This window comes from Protopterus annectens, chromosome 3.part1 (assembly GCF_019279795.1).
Source record: "Protopterus annectens isolate FY-2018-M chromosome 3.part1, PAN1.0, whole genome shotgun sequence".
In the NCBI taxonomy this organism is placed as follows: Eukaryota; Metazoa; Chordata; order Ceratodontiformes; family Protopteridae; genus Protopterus; species Protopterus annectens.
Genome location: NC_056732.1, coordinates 148,405,924 through 148,422,948, shown reverse-complemented (window position 1 = coordinate 148,422,948; position 17,025 = coordinate 148,405,924). Strand labels below are relative to the sequence as shown.

Sequence of the window (17,025 nt, the reverse complement as noted above, 5' to 3'; positions counted from 1 at the left end):
TAAGGCAGCAGACGCCATTACATCAGTTTTTCTTGCCCTGTCAGGTGCCCCCAAAGAAGAGCTAAGTTCCTTGGCGCATGCTATAACTCTGTAATGCTTATACTGTGATGTACTAGTTAGGTTATAGTGGAAGACCATCACCAGTAGAAAGTAAATACCAAAAATTCCTTGTAAGGAGACAGAGAGATAGACGAGGAGGATGGAGGGAGGGAAACTAGGACTGTAATAGTGAATACACTCGAACATCTACATTTATGTTAAGTGTACACAACTGTACTGTTTCTTTTGTTTGTTTGAGACCAAAACTTGCCACAGGTTTAACTCCAAGTACTTTTTTACCATTACCAGTAGAATACAGAACCCGAATATCGACGCGGTCCAACAGTCGAGGAAGAAGAAAAAGGAAGTATTCGGGGGAGACCACCGAGGTAAGGAGAAAGAACAGGAACTGAGGCAACTCGTATTCAATTTCTCGAGTCGTGAACTGACTATGCATGAAGTAGATCTTCTGAATAAAGGACTTTCCTTTATTCCATCTCAGGGTAGTAACCTCTCAGAAGTTCTTATTGGCTTACGTCTTTTCGTGAGAACCTTAACATTAAAATTATTGTTTAAAGACGCTAATACGTCTAATTCTAATACTGGTGAACAATTTAAATGTAAAAGCATGTTTATACCCACTCTTTTGCCGAATGTTGAATGTTTTGCAAGGTTATGTGAACAAGATCTATATGATTATTTTTCTAAAGGTAAATCTAAGCATGTGTTTCATAATCTAAACGCAAATGAGAAACTTTCACTCAAGAATTTACAGCAGGATTTAAGCTTAGTATTTAAACCAGCTGACAAGGGTGGAGGTATAGTGGTACTGGACTCCACCCTATATACTAAGCTAATGCTAGATATGTTGAATGATGATGCTGTCTATAAACATATAGAATATAAGCAATTAATGCATATTGTGAAACAGATCCAAGATACTCTATATGACCTTCTAATGTGCAGACAAATTCCTAAGGAAGTATATGAATATTTCCTGCTAGATTCCCCTCTTATTCCTGTGATTAAAGGCCTTCCCAAAGTACATAAAGGGGTTTTCCCCCTCCTTTACGACCAATAGTATCTGGTGAAAAATGGGCAACTGAGAACATTTCTCGTTACATTGAATCTAAACTGGGACCCTTAGCCAGAAATATACCCACCAATTTAAAGGATACCCATGAATTATTAAAAGATTTACAGACTTTAGTTATAGACAATGCTATACCTCCATCAACTATTTTGGTATCATTGGAGGTCAAAAATCTTTTTACAACTATTCCCAATGAGTATGGGATCGAGGCTATTAGGGAATTTATACATGCAGATGGAACACTTGATAATGACTCTCAAATGTTGATTTGTACACTACTAGAGATAGTTTTGAATAATAACATCTTCTTATTTCAAGATACTATATATGCACAGACTTGGGGAGTAGCCATGGGCACCCCCTGTGCAAACTCCTATGCTAATCTAGTGATGTATCAGTGGGAATGCAGGTTCTTGTTTGATAGTGCATTTTTCAAGCACATTTTACTATACAGACGCTTTGTAGATGATATACTAATACTTTGGAAAGGAGATGATGAATTATTGAGACACCTGGTTCCTTATCTAGAATCTACGACTTCTTAAGATTTACCATGGAGAAATCTGTTAACAAGATAAATTTTTTAGATGTTACTGTTTTTAAAAAACTGGATGGTGCAATTTCTACTACTCTATTTAGGAAACCTTGCTGGAGAAATGCAATACTACATTATAATAGCATGCATCCACGTCATATATTCCCGAACATTAAGAGCCAGTTTTTGAGAATTTCCCGTCTATGTAGTAATGACAAGGATAGAGAAATACAATTAAATTTAATAGAGGGTTTTTTTGTCAACAGGGGATACTCTAGTTCTCTGATTAAAGATGTAAAATGTTCAACTTTTCGCTCTAAACCTCAGACCAATGAAAGGCAGAGAACAAAAAACCTATACAGAACCTATCGGCATGATACCAAGGCAGTCTTTATAACCAGATATACTAATGACATTAAATACATCAATAATATCATTAGAAGAAATTGGAAGATATTGTTACTAGATACACAAGTGGCAGAGGTTGTTGGTAATGGACCTACTTTTAGATATAGAAACAGTAAAAGTCTAAAGAGACTATTATGTATTGAAAAATTAAATAGACCTGTGTTCGACCTTAGACAGTCTTTGAGACATGGAACATATCCATGTAATAGATGCAATATGTGTAATTTTATTTCTAAAAACCAACAATTCACTGTACCACATTTGGAATATACATTCACACCTAATTTTTATGCAGTCTAGTATATTTGGCTACCTGCGTTGCATGCGAGGCGTATTATGTAGGGTTAACATCTAGGAGGTTAAAAGATCGCATTTATAACCATAGTTACGACATGAGGAAATAAGAAGTTATGTACCTACCATAACGTTCCATGTTAGTTGTCTTCTCTCGCCTTCTTTCTTGCTTGATGGGTTCGGAGCCGATCCTCGGCTCCGACTCGGCACTTGCTAAGCTCGAGAGTCACTTTTACCAGCTCGAGGCAGCCCCATATCCCATGATGCAAGGCGGTAAGTACCCAGATCTCGTTTGATGACAAAGGGCAATAGCACCAAGCATAAATACTTCCCAAAGGAAGAAAGAAAGCCTACAGGATGAAAGAAGGACCAGTTCTGAATGGTCTTCAGCATAACAATCACTTGTAGAAAGGTCTGTCCAGGCCTGGGGGAAGGAGGGAGGGTCGCAAGAAAGAAGGCGAGAGAAGACAACTAACATGGAACGTTATGGTAGGTACATAACTTCTTAATGTTAAGTTGTCAATCTCGCCTTCATTCTTGCTTGATGGGACCGGCCCTAGCACCTCTATCCTGGGTGGCTCAACGGAACAGACTCTTGAGGACTGTAGAGCCAAAACGGGCTCTGTCCCTGGAGGCCAAGTCCAATTTGTAATGAGAAACAAAAGTATGAGGAGTGGCCCAAGTGGCTGCTGCACAAATAGTGTCTAAAGGAAGTCTAGCTTGAAAGGCTGTAGACGTAGCTAAGCTCCTAGTTGAATGTGCTTTAGGTTTTGAGCACAGCTGTTTTCCCCTGAGCAGATAAATTTCAGAGATGACAGAAGAAAGCCATCTAGATAAAGTCACTTTAGAGACAGGAAGGCCTTTCCTGTTGTCTGCATAGGAAACAAAGAGTTGATCGGATTTCCAAAATTGTTTAGTTCTGTCCAAATAATATCTGAGTTGGCGGTGGACATCAAGATAATGTAATTTTTGTTCCGATCTGTTTGAATAGTTTGGAAAAATACAGGGAGTTCAATGGATTGATTCAAATTAGCCTTTGAGGCGACCTTAGGCAAAAAGGTCGGATTAGTTCTCAACGATACTCTGTCCTTGTGAAAGACCAAATAGGGGGGTCAAACCGAAACAGCTTGAAGTTCAGACACCCTCCTGGCCGATGTAATAGCTACTAGGAATAATGTTTTCCAAGAAAGAAATTTTAGGGAGCAAGAAACAGCTGGCTCGAAGGGGGGAAGAATCAAGGATGTCAGCACTAAATTTAGATCCCATTGAGGAGGAGGACACCTGATTGGAGGCTTTAGCAGGAAAATTCCTTTCAAGAAGGCTTTACAAAGCCTATGGGACATGATATTGTGATCTGCGATCCCGACATGAAAGTTCGAGATAGCAGCCAGTTGAACTCTAACTGTGGAAGAAGAGGAGCCTGCATGAAAAATCTCCGCTAAGAAGTCCAAAACTGCCTGAACTGGGGCAGTGAAGGGATCGATATTCTTGGCTTTAGCCCAATAAGAGAAACGTTTCCATTTGCTTGTATAAATCCTCCTGGTAGAGGATTTTAAAGAAGCTACTATGATGTCTCTAACAGGGTTAGAGATCAAAGGAAGCCTGGCTAAGGAAGGAAGTGGAGCAACCATGCTGAGAGGTTGAGAGAAGGGATAGACCGGTGCAGCTGACCGGATTGGTGAACCAGATCTGGCACTGGGTCCAGATGCCATGGCTGCACCAAAAGGTGACGATGGAGGAACGGAAACCAAATTTGTCGAGGCCAATAAGGAGCAATGAGAATCATTTTGGCTCTCAAAACGGTAGCTTTCTGGATAACCTGAGGGATTAGAGGAAAAGGAGGAAAGGCATAAAGAAGTCCCTGGGGCCAATCCTGGGTCAGAGCGTCTCTGGGGGGATGGCCTGACAGAGGGAAGAGAGAGAAGTCTGGGCATTTGCTGTTTTGGGGAGTAGCAAAAAGATCGCAACATGGGCGACCCCATTCCAGAAAAATCTCCTCCACTATAGACTGCTTGAGAGACCACTCGTGAGGCATGAGAATAGCTCTGCTCAATCTGTCCGCTAAAATGTTGGTTTTCCCAGGGATGTGCGTTGCTACCAGAAACCGATGAGAGGAGATTGCCCATTGCCACAGTCTGAGCGCTTCTCGACACAAGGGGTAGGACTTGGTTCCGCCCTGTTTGTTGATATACCAAACTACAGACATGTTGTCTGTGTGGACTGCAATCGTCCCTACAGGAAGAGAGTCGTTGAGGGCTTGCAACGTTAAAAGCACTGCTCTCATCTCTAGGACATTTATGTGCAGGTGGTACTCGAACGGTTGCCACGTCCCATGAACCATCCTGCCCTGATAATGCCCCCCCCCACCCGATCAGGGAGGCATCCATGGTGACAGTGGCTACCGAGGATGGGGGTACAAAGTGTCTGCCTTGGTGAATCTGGGGAGAAGTGATCCACCAAGCAAGATGATTTTTGCAAATCTGTGTCACCAGAATTTGGTGACGCATTGGAAGTTGTTGGTAAGACCACTGAGTGAACAACATCCACTGAAGAAGGCGCATGTAGAAGCGAGCCAGGGGAAGAAGAGTAATGGCCGCAGCCATGAGACCTAATACTTTTAGAACCATTCTGGCCTGTACCTTCTTGTTGGCTAGAATGATCCTGACATGACTTTGAATGTCTGAAACTCTTTGGTCTGTAAGGGTAGCTGACATCCGAACAGTGTTTAAGTTTGCGCCTATGAAAGTAATAGACTGGCAGGGCAATAAGGATGACTTTCGAAGTTGATCGAGATGCCCAAATGAGAACAAAGATTTATTGTGTAATCCCTGGCTTGAACAAGCTGATGCCTGGTGGTGGCTGACAGGAGCCAGTCGTCGAGATACGGAAACACCTGGAATCCTTGACGTCTCAGGTGAGCCGTGACCACTGCCATGCATTTGGTGAACACTCTGGGGGCTGTGGTGAGCCCAAAGGGCAGGGCTCTGAACTGGAAATGACTGGACCCCAGCCGAAAGCGGAGAAATCTCCTGGAGCGTCTGTGAATTTTTATGTGATAGTACACATCCTGAAGATCTATTGAGCACATCCAGTTGTCCGTCTGCAAGAAGGCAGAATCGATTGAAGAGTGACCATTCGGAATCTTGTCTTCCTCACAGACTTGTTGAGTCTGCTGAGATCCAATATTGGTCTCCAGTCTCCCGTCTTTTTGGGGACCAAAAAGAACCTTGAGTAGATTCCGGGCTCTGAATGGTCTGTTGTAACTGGCTGAATGGCTCTTTTTTGCAGTAGTTTTGAGACTTCCAACTCTGCAATTTCCCTTAGACCGGGTGGTACGTCTGGAAGAGAATTTGAGGGATAGAAAGGACTTCCCTCGAAAGGAATTTTGTAACCCTCGGATATGATCGACTGTACCCATCAGTCTTGAGTGAGAGAACGCCAGGCTTCTGGGTACAGTGATAGTCTTCCCCCGACTGCCTCCAAGGAGGGACAGCCGGGCAACATCTCAGGGATGCTGAAAGGGCTGGTCAGAGAGAGACTCTCTGTTTCCCTGGTTTTGTGGACCCCCTCTGCCTCTAGAGCGGCGTCTGTTATTGTTACCCCCTCTGCCTCTAGGGGTAAACTGACCACGTGAATCCGGCGTGACTCCTTGGGATTTGCGGAACCACATTTTGCCACCCTTCTGTCCTTTGGGATAAGGTCTAGAAGGGGTGGAAAAATGGACCCCTACGGCAGAAAGAGTTTTGCCGTCCTGCTCACACATGGTCAACGTTTCCTTCACTTGAGGGCCAAACAGAGCTGACCCATCAAAGGGAGAGTTTGTGAAGGACGCCTTAAAGGGATCTGCAAAATTACATAGTCGCATCCAGGCTTGGCGTCTAAGAGCCACACCTGTACCTGCGGCCCTACATGCTCCATCAGCAGCATATGATATAAGCCGCATGGAGGAGTTTGCAATGGAGTTAAGGGTTCCTAGCTGCGAAGCAATTTTTTCCTGAGCCCCCGCAGCTGTAGGATCCTGCACAACTTCACCTAGCTCCTTAAGGATATCCCTTTGGAGTCTGGTGAAGTGACAAAGATAGTTCAGCGAACGCATAGCAAAGGTCGCTGAAGAAAACATCCGCTTACCATATCTATCCATGGTCCTAGAGTCCTTATTAGGAGGATGGACAGGTACGGAAGGATCTGCAAGTTCCTTCTTGGTGGCAGCCGCCACCACCATGGCATCAGCGGGGACACCTTTTGTAAGGAATTGCTTGTCCGACGGGGCAGTAATAAATTTAGAAGGCCTCCTAGGGACAGGCTCTACAGAGTCAGGAGCAGTCCACGCCTTCGAGCAATAACCTGCATAAGGGGTCGAAGGCGGAGACACCCAGGAGGTGGAGGGCCGAGATCCAAACGCCTCCAGGTATACTGACTCATCCTCAGAGGGATTGTTGGTGGGCCAGTTTCCTCTCTGTCTAAGGAGTTCTAGGATGTCTGAGAAGGAGACATCCTCAGAGGGGGATCTTGGGGATCCCTCTGACTCATCTAAGTCAGTATCCGAAGTGATAGACTCGGGGGAGTCTACGTGTTTCGTCTTACAAGTCCTCTTCCGCGGAGGATCACCCGACAAATCAGGAGAATCCTCAGAAGAGGGGGATATTCCCAGTGGGGAAACCTGAGGCGGAGGATCTCTGGGTCCGGGAGCAAGAGAAGTGGCAGAGATGTCAACAGGCACTATAGAGGGAGGAGCTAAGGGAACAGACTGCTGGCTGAGTCCAGAGGCCAGCACACTCTTCATCACCTCAAGGCTCCTCCCAGGGAGGTCCGAGAGAACCCACTCCGAAGAGCTAGGAACTCCAGGACCCACCGAAAAGGAAGGCTCCGAGGCAGATGTCGGAGCCGAGCTCACCAAGGCCGAGGCTCCAAGGGGAAGAGCGGGTTCGGACAAGGGTCCGATGCCACTCACCCCCTCGGAGGAGACCAGGGAAGCCCAGCCACCGAATCCCTCTAAGGAAGGTCTCGAAGAGGAGATAAGAGTAGCAGCTGAAGGAGCAGAAGGGGGTATCTGTCCCTCAGCCGTAGCAGAAACTATTCCCAAAGACTCCAACTCCAAACTCTGGGGTAGAGTCGAAGGAGGAACTGCAATGGGGTGTGGACTAATAGTCGTCTGCTGAGACGGACTATGTAGCATTTGGGCCAGTGCCTGTGACTTTAGTAGTCTGCTGACCACTCTCTCCAAATCATGGTCAGAAAGCCTGGATGACCTTGAAGATCGGCTCCGATGGCTCCGCTCCGAGAGGAGAGGCGGCGAGCCGAAAGTAGCGGCTCCAAGGAAGGGGACCTAGACCTTTTCCTCAAAGGAACCATCGGAGCCGATGAAACTACTGAAACTGTTGGAGCCGACAACTTATCGGCACCGACAGGTAGCTTCGATGTATCGGCTCCAGCCGGAGCCGATACGGCCATAAATGTAAGGGTGTCGGAGCCGATCGGAGCCGACACCGATGCCTGGGCCACATGGTGGTCGGAACCGATTGGAGCCGACACCGAAGTGGTCGAACCAGAGTCGGCACCGATAGCCATCGGTGCCGAAGGTTTAGGTAACCCAGAATCAGCTCCAGCCGGAGCCGATCTCGACTCTGAATGAGTCGGAGCCGAGGCCACAGGCTTGGACACAGAAGCCTGGGCCTTGGAAGACTTAGAAGTCTTAGATGGGGCCGACTTAGCCGGAGAGCCCTCCGGCTTAAGAAGGCCCCTCAAAATCAATTTATTTCTTCTTTCCTGCAGGACTCTCTGGCTAAAAGAATGACATATAGCACAGGAGTCCTGCAGGTGAAGAGGCCCCAGACAGTACAGGCAAGAAGTGTGACCGTCTGTCAGAGACATCTTCTGACAGCACGAGTCACACTTCTTAAAGCCTGAGACCCTTTCTTTAGACATGGTGTAAAACACACACACACACACACCAGTCCAAGAAATAAAATTAAATATACCAAAAGGTATTACTAACAGACACACACACACACACCCTAACAGGGGGGGGATGGGATGGGTTTTAGTCTGACTAAAAGTTTAGAGGAGACAGGGAAATTTTCTGTCAGAAAGGAATTAAAATAAAGTTAAAACTAATAATTTAAGGTTTTTTTGAAAAAAGGGGCTAAAATAGTAAAGTAATAATTCACTTACCAGGAGCTGGTAAAAGGAGGACCTCATCAGCGAAGCGGCAAACGAGATCTGGGTACTTACCGCCTTGCATCATGGGATATGGGGCTGCCTCGAGCTGGTAAAAGTGACTCTCGAGCTTAGCAAGTGCCGAGTCGGAGCCGAGGATCGGCTCCGAACCCATCAAGCAAGAATGAAGGCGAGATTGACAACTTAACATATGATTTTAACAAATGCTTTGGCTAAGCATAGGTATGCGTTTCATGATCATGACTTTAAATTTAGGGTACTACAGACAGTAAATGAAAGTAAACGCGAAGGCGATAACATAGGCTACTTAGAGCTGGTTGAATTAATTTGGATTCTAAGGCTGAGAGCACACATTGAACCCGGGCTTAATCAGACAGTAAATATAAAGCCAGCATTGGCTAGGCGCAGATGAATCATGGGTATTGGCCTCTATTGATAGTATATTATAATATTTGAGATGTTTTTAAACATATGTAGTTAGTCTGTACGAGTGCTTTTTTGATGTGCTGGATATTTAGCTTGGATATGTAATTTTAATTCTTCATGTTGTATGCTTCATGCTTGGAACCGTCAAGGAATTATATTTTTAGTTTTAAAGCAATAATTTTATATATATATATGTTTTTTGCAATGTTATTTATTTAAATATGCTAATATGGAATTTTTAGCGACATATGAATTGCATGATTTAAACTCAGTTGTATATATATATATATATATATATATATATATATATATATATATATATATACATTTTGCATTTTTGTAGTGAATATGTATTGAATTTAGGTATTCAACAATGACAAGTATTTCTATTTTTATTTTCATTTTTATATTATATTATTCTATTCTGCTATATTCCATTATGCGTTTTATAAGTTTAATGAATCATGTAGCTTTAAAATGAAATAGTGGAATAGTTGATGAGTTATTTTGACTAATTGATTAATTGTTTAATTGATTTATTAGATAGAATATCTTGTATATAAATATTTGATAGAATGAATTGATTTACAAACCTGAAGAAGCGTACCTTGGCAGTACGTGAAAGCGCTTGTTCCGACAATAAATACAATTTTATTTTTTACTATCGTGGTGACTTCTACTTCAGTTGTTTTATTTGCTGTTACGTGGATTTCTTTTTTCTGGTAGAAGTCTTTGGATGGTAGTATCCTGTTCGTACCTACCTACCTGTCAGGTGCCCCCAAAGAAGAGCTAAGTTCCTTGGCGCATGCTATAACTGTGTAATGCTTATACTGTGATGTACTAGTTAGGTTATAGTGGAAGACCATCACCAGTAGAAAGTAAATACCAAAAATTCCTTGTAAGGAGACAGAGAGATAGACAAGGAGGATGGAGGGAGGGAAACTAGGACTGCAACAGTGAATACACTCGAACATCTACATTTATGTTAAGTGTACACAACTGTACTGCTCTTTTGTTTCACTGTTGCAGTTATCACATTTGGGTTGATTCCCAAAGCTGAAGAAAAGGGTGGAGGCATCAAGAAGACTAGGGGCTGGCTAGGATGCCCTGCAAGACTGCGGTGGCAAAGCCTGCCCTGTATTTGGAGAAGATAGGCAGGTGGTAATACTTGAAGGCATGAACTGATGTCAACGTTGCACCCTCCAGGATGTCCTTGGTGGGGACCCCTCTGAGGAAAGCTGCAGAGGTGGTGGTTGCTGCGGTAGAATATGTCCTGACCAACTTAGGGGAAGGTTTCCCGTGTTGCTTGTAGCAGAAAAGGATGCAGTGTGATATCCATTTAGAAATGGTTTGTTTGGATATGGCATTGTCCTCTGCTCCTGCAGCAAAGCTAACAACTGATCAGTCTTTCTAAATGATTTAGTCCTGTCCAAGTAGAATCTGAGCTGTCTGTGCACATCTAGAGAGGGCATTATTCTTTCCCCCTTGTTTTGTGGGTTAGGGAAAAAGGTGGGCAAATGAATGGATTGGTTGGGAGCCACATTGGACACCAATTTCGGCATGAAGGATGGGTTAGGCCTGAGGGAGACCCCATCAGCAAGGAAAATGAGGAAGGGCTCTACAGCCATTAGTGCTTGTAACTTGGATACTCCTCTTGTTGAAGAGATGGCCAGAAGCAAGGCTGTCTTCCATGAGAAAAACTAACTCTGCTGAACCTGCTGATTCAAAGGAGGGCAGGGTGAGCATTTCCAACACAAAGTTTAGGTCCCAAGCTGGGGCAGGTGCTTTTCTGGGTGGCCTCAAGTTGTTAGCCCCTCTTAGGAACTGTTTGATGAGAGAGTGTGAGAAAAGAGTTGGCTCTGTGCTGAAATGAGCAGAGATAGCAGAGGCATGAATTTTAATAGAAGAAAAAGATAGACCCCTGTGTAGTAGGTCAGCAAGGTAATCCAGGATGAGAGGTAGGGAGGGCTGTGCCATCCCCGCTCCCTTAGCCTGGATCCAGGTGCAAAACCTTTTCCATTTGTCAGCATAAGACTTTCTAGTGCTAGGGCGTCCGGCCTCACGTATAACATCTAGAACTTATTTGCTGAGCTCGGCAGTTTGTGCAGTGGTCAGGGAATAAGCCAGGCTGCCAGACAGAAGGTCTGCAACAGGGGATGCATGAATTCTTCTTCCCTCTGGGTCAGGAGAGTTGGGATCTGAGGGAGATGCCATGGTGGCAGAGGTGACAGGCTGCGCAGCACTGGGTACCAGTGCTAGCATAGCCAGTCTGGGGCAATCAGGATTGCCCTGGGTTTTTCCTTACTTATTTTGAGCTTTGCCCTTATAATGAGCGGTAGTGAAGGAAATGCACAGACCTAAAGATTGACCCACTGGAAGGATACAGCATCCACTTTCCAGGCCTTGCAGTGAGGTTCCCTGGTGCAGAACTTACTGAGCTGATGGTTGGAGTGGGAAGCAAAGAGGTGGACCTTCGGGCAATCCATTTCTGAGTTACAAGGGTGAAGATTATTTGGTCTAGCTGACACTCGTGTGGTCCAGATGATTTCTGCTTAAGTTGTCTGCCAGAGAGTTTAGAGATCCTGACAGGAATTGTGCAAACAGGTGTAGTTGCATGGCCGCGGCCAGGTGCCAAAGGGTCATGGCGAGCCTGTACAGGGGGTACGAGTGAGTCCCTCCCTGCCTGTTGATATACCACATCACAGTGGTGTTGTCTGTTTTGATCAGCAGAGCCCCCAGGGATAGGAGGGGTCTGAAAGCTGTCAGTGTGTGCTGGACAGCTAACATCTCTTTTTGGCTGATGTGCAGATGTATTTGATGTGGGCTCCATGGACCCTGTATGCACCTGCCGTCCAGTAGTGCACCTCAGGCATAGTCTGATGCGTCTGTGGTGAGGGTCTGGGTTCCATGGGGTTGTGAAAAGGGTAGTCCCTTGTTGTAGGTAGCATGCTGCTGCCCACAAAAGAAAATCTTCCCTTAAACAAGGCATCACTAGTATAAGAGTTTCCAGGTCTTGAGTGTTGACACGAAAGACTTTTTAGGTATCATTATAGTTTTCTCATATGCAGTCTGGCATATGGAAGGAGTAGAATACAAGAAGCCATGAACCCCAGAGCTTGCAGGATTTTCCTTGCGGATAATTGGGGTCTGGGTGGCTAGGTGAGAGAAATAGACTGTCTGGCAGGTTTGCTTTTCTGGTGTAAGGAATGCCATCTGGGATGCTGTGTCCAGGCTTGCTCCGAGGAATACAATTTTTTGGGAGGGTACTAGTTTGGATTTCTTTTCGTTGATAGTATACCCTAGGGAAGTCAGTAGGTCCTTTACAAAAGCCAGGTGCTTGAGCACATTTCCTGTCTGCTTGAATTAGGCAGTCTAAGTATGGGTAAATTTGAATATTTCTTTGCCTGCAAAAAGCAATGGCGGGAGCCAGACATTTTGTGAAAACTCTGGGAGCTGTGGATAAGCCAAAGGGAAGTGCAGAGAACTGAAAGTGCAGTGATCCTGCATTGAAACGTAAACATTCCCTGCATGATTCCCTGATTGGGATGTGTAAGTAGACCTCTTTTAGGTCTAGGTTGGCTAACCAAGCATCATTGGAGAGCATAGGTAATAGCTGCTGGAGGGTGAGCATTTTGAATTTTGGTATCACCAGAAAGGTGTTTAGAATGGGCAGGTCGAGGATGGGGTGCCAGGTGCCCTCTTTTCTGGGTACCAGGAAGAGTCTGGAGTAGAAACCTTGGCCTATCTGTCCTACAGGAATGTGCTCTATTTCCCTCGGAGAGCAGAGAAAGGACTTGCTTTTTGGCCTCTGCCCACTGGTTAGGGGGAATATCTGGGAACCCTTCTGGGGTTGGTAGAGTGTGGAAATAAAATTTGCATCCCTGGGACACTGTTGCGGACCCAGCGGTCATTGGTAATGGTGGTCCAGGTGCTTGGTGGAAGGAGAGTTTTTCTCCTAGGGGCAAGTGGGTGGAAGTGGAGAGTCATTGTGAGTTCTTACCATGAGGGGGTGGCTTGGCACTCCCCGGTTTTGAAGAGGAAGACCTCCATTGCTTAGATCTCTGCATTCCATGGGGCTGCTGTCTGGGGGGGCATGCTTCCCCGGGGTCTGGGCTGAGCTGATCTGGAGGGGGCAGGAAAGGACCAGTGCTTGGAGGACCACTGCCTACTGAATCTGGGTGGCTGGACCTGCAGGAAGTCCTTAACTGTCTGCATAAATTTAGCTTTTACTTTCATCTTTTTTAAGACCTCCTCTGCCTTGGTGTCAAATAAGTTGTCTTTGTGCAAGGGTACGTCCAATAATTTGGATTTGAAATGGTCTGGCAAGGGCTGTTCCTTAAGCCAAGCATACCTTCTAAGGACAGAACCAGTGACTTCTGCCCTGCAAGATGCTTCTAGGGTGTCAAAACCACATTGTAAGGTGTGCTTAGTTATTTGACTTGTAGAGTGCATTAATTCTTGTAACTCTATTTTTCTGCACAAGCAAGAAAAGATGATATTTTTTGTTTGAGGAGTTCCATGGTATGTTGCTGAAATTTTAGCATATGGAACTGAAAATTTAGTGCTCTAATAGCAAGAGTAGCAGAGGTGTATACTTTTTACCCCATCTGTCTAATGCTTGGGAATCCCTATCTGAGGGGGTGGGATCCTTAGCTGTATTTGCTTTAAATCCTTTAGGAACTTGAGAAATACCCTCAAGGTCAGCAGTAGGATTTTTGAAAAGAAGTGAGAGTCAGGAACTCTACATTACTGGTCAGGTTTCCCAGGAGCAGGAGGAAGGGTGTCAGGAGTCAAACTAGATTCCATGAAAACATCATCCACAACATCCAGGACAGGAGGAATGGCCAGAGGTCTATGCTGTGGAAGATCTAAGAATTCCCTGAGTCTCTTTTTAGACAGAGTAGTCCTGACATTCCCATTGGAAATGTTCTCCTAAAGTATGTAGGGTTTCCCCAAAAGAAAAGTCCTTGGGTGGAGAGGCTGAAAGAATGGATTCCTCTGCATCAGAATCCTCATAAGCAGAAAGGGGTTGCATGCCTTCATATTCAGATGCCTCAGAGTGATCGGACTCCTGCTCAGATAAAACTACTGAGGACAAGTCACTTTTTCTTTTGGAAGGGATAGCTTGGCTTCCCCTGATCAGCATTAGAAGGTCGTCCGCCATTTTAGCCATATGAGACGGAGGCAAGGAAGCAAGTGCCTGAGATTGGGTCGTCAGTTTCTTGGGTGTGGTTTGTACCCTGGGCCTTAGAAACTCGGTAGTTTTCGAAAGAACGGTAGACGCGAAAGAAGTCTGTCTGTATTGAGAATCGGAAGTGCAAAGCACTTCCTCAGTAGCCAGTGCCTGCTCAGCGGCTCCGGGCCCATCCAAGGTGGAGACATCCGCAGGATCCTTAGTTGAAGAGTCTCACGACAAACCGTAGTCTGAAAGGGTCTCGGTAGCTGCCTGCAAATCCACAGAAGCGGGCATCAGGGGCTACGAAAACGCCTCACTGAGGACCAGAGAACTGACGACTAGCTTAACGGGAGCGTCGCGGTAGGTTTGCACCTGTGCAGTCTATCTTTACATTTTTTCGGAAGATATGCTGTTGAATGGCTTACCAAAGCCATATCGGAATTAGAGGACTGAGAGCGAAAATATCTAGCTACAATAAGGGCCCGACTACGTATAGTTCTGATGTTGAACAAAGCACAAAACCGACAGCGGGGGACATCGTGGTCTGGGCCTAAGCAAGTGCCACAGTAAGAATGAAAGTCTCGGTGTGGTATTTGCTTTCCACAGGTGAGACAATTGTTAACTTTATCTGACATCGGTTAGAGCAAGAAAAAAGAATCCCCAAGGGGGTACTTAGCTTTAGAATGGCCGACTGGCACTCATGCGATCTGCTTCGGGCTCCTTGGCAAGAAAGACTGAAGTAATGGCATCTGCTGCCTTACTTTATACTACTGACGACCTGACGTCAGTCCGGAGAGCGACGGCAACTGACTCAGAAATACTAAGCCTCTGATATACGGGCCGGCCGAGGGCTACCCTGGCAGGGATAACCCAAATGTGATTACTACAACAGTGAAACACGAACCACATATGCATTCCTACTAGAAAGCAATAAAAAGACATAGGCCACTTACAGACTCTCATGGTTTTTCAAAATGATGATGATAGCGTGTCCACCTAATCAGCTGATGCACCAAACTACCAACATATTGTCTGTACAGATACCACAGCCCTGGGGAGGACATCCTGAAATACCTGGAATGCTAGGACGGAATGCTCTCATTTCCACAACACTGATGTGAAGGTTGACCTTTGAATATGACTAATACCTTGGAATGTCTTCCCTTTAAAATGCCAACCCACCTTAGAAGGGATACATCTGTCATCATTACAGCCACAGGGGGTTCTTAAGGAACAGCTGTTCTGTCACCGAAAGTCGCATTATCCACCAGGATATGTACTACCTGCAAATTTCAGTTGGTCGTATTCTAGCATTAAGTGGATGCTACATTTGGGACCATTGCAAAAAAGTACAGATGTGTACACTTACCATAAATGTTGATGTTAGAGTTTATTCACTGTTGCAGTCAACACATTTGAGTTATCTGCCTGCAGGTAGCCCTCAGCCGGCCCGAATGCCAGAGTCTTGGATTTCTGCGTCGGATGCTATCACTTCTTCCATGATGTCAGGTCGTCAGGGGTATAAAACATGCGGCCGACGCCATTACATCAGTTTTTCTTGCCCCAGATGTTAAGTGCCCCCAGAATGGGAAAAGTACAGTTGTGTACCTACCATAAATGTAGATGTTCGAGTGTATTCACTGTTGCAGTCATTACATTTTGATTACCCTGCTGGCAGGCTACCCGCAGTCGACCTGAATTCCAAAGTCCTGGTCCAGTGTCGGTTGCTGTCGCCTCTTCCCTGATGTCAGTGCGCCAGGGTTATACAAGATGCAGCCGACGCCATTTTCTTCAGTTTTTCTTGCCCCAGATGTCAGGTGCCCCCAAAAGGGTAGGCTAAAAAACATTGCTTATAAAAAGCATGCACTAAAATAAACATTACCTTCATCTACAAGTAAATGCACCACATAGGTTGTATAGAATAGAGAAGTACAGATAAGTCCCAGCAAAGAAAGGGGGATGGTGGGTGGGTAACATGGACTGCAACAGTGAATACACTCGCACATCTACATTTATGGTAGGTACACAACTGTACTATGTTCATCGTGTTTCACTGTTGCAGTCATTACCACTTGGGTTGAATCCCAAAGCTGAGGTTGGGCAGCTGGGTCTAAATAGAATTAGGAGTGGCTATGAGGCCCTGCAGAACTGCAGTGGCAAAGCCTGCTCTGGACTTAGAGTAAAGAGGCAAGTGGTAATGCTTAGTAAAAGTATGCACTGGCTTAGTAAAAGTATGCACTGAAGTCCAAGTTGCAGCCTCCAAAATATCCTTGGTTGGTACTCCTCTGAGGAAGGCTTCTGAGGTGGCTGCTGCCCTGGTAGAATGTAGTCCAATGCCCTTAGGCACTGATTTGCCATGTTGTGAATAGCAGAAACGAATGCAGTGTCCTATCCACTTTGAAATAGTCTGCTTTGAGATAGCCTTTCCTTGTGATCCTGCAGCATATGCCACTAAAAGTTGCTCAGTCTTTCTGAAAGCTTTAGTTTTGTCCAAGTAGAAGCGTAGCTGTCTGTGTATGTCTAAAGAATGCAGAAGTCTCTCCCCTTTATTCTGCGGGTTTGGGTAAAAAGTAGGCAAATGAATGGTTTGGTTAAGAGCCACACTGGACACTACCTTGGGCATAAATGTTGGGTTTGTCCTTAGAGAAACCCTGTCCGGATGGAAAATAATAAAAGGGTCCACAGCCATTAATGCCTGTAACTCTGAGACTCTTCTTGCTGAAGTTATTGCTAGGAGCAGAGCTGTTTTCCATAAGAATTTTATCTCAGCTGCATTGGCTGGCTCAAAAGGAGGCAGTGTGAGTTTTTCCAAGACAAAATTGAGGTCCCATGCAGGTACTGGTGCTCTCCTTGGAGGTCTTATGTTTTTGACCTCCC

The 17,025-nt window shown here is 45.2% G+C and overlaps 1 protein-coding gene across 2 annotated transcripts in view; it reads right to left on the bottom strand.

Annotated features, from left to right (window-relative positions):
* The window catches only part of WAC (WW domain containing adaptor with coiled-coil), a 2,564,300-nt gene that overhangs the window by 1,753,605 nt on the left and 793,670 nt on the right, over positions 1–17,025 (bottom strand). The gene's annotated exons all lie outside the window — the stretch shown is intronic.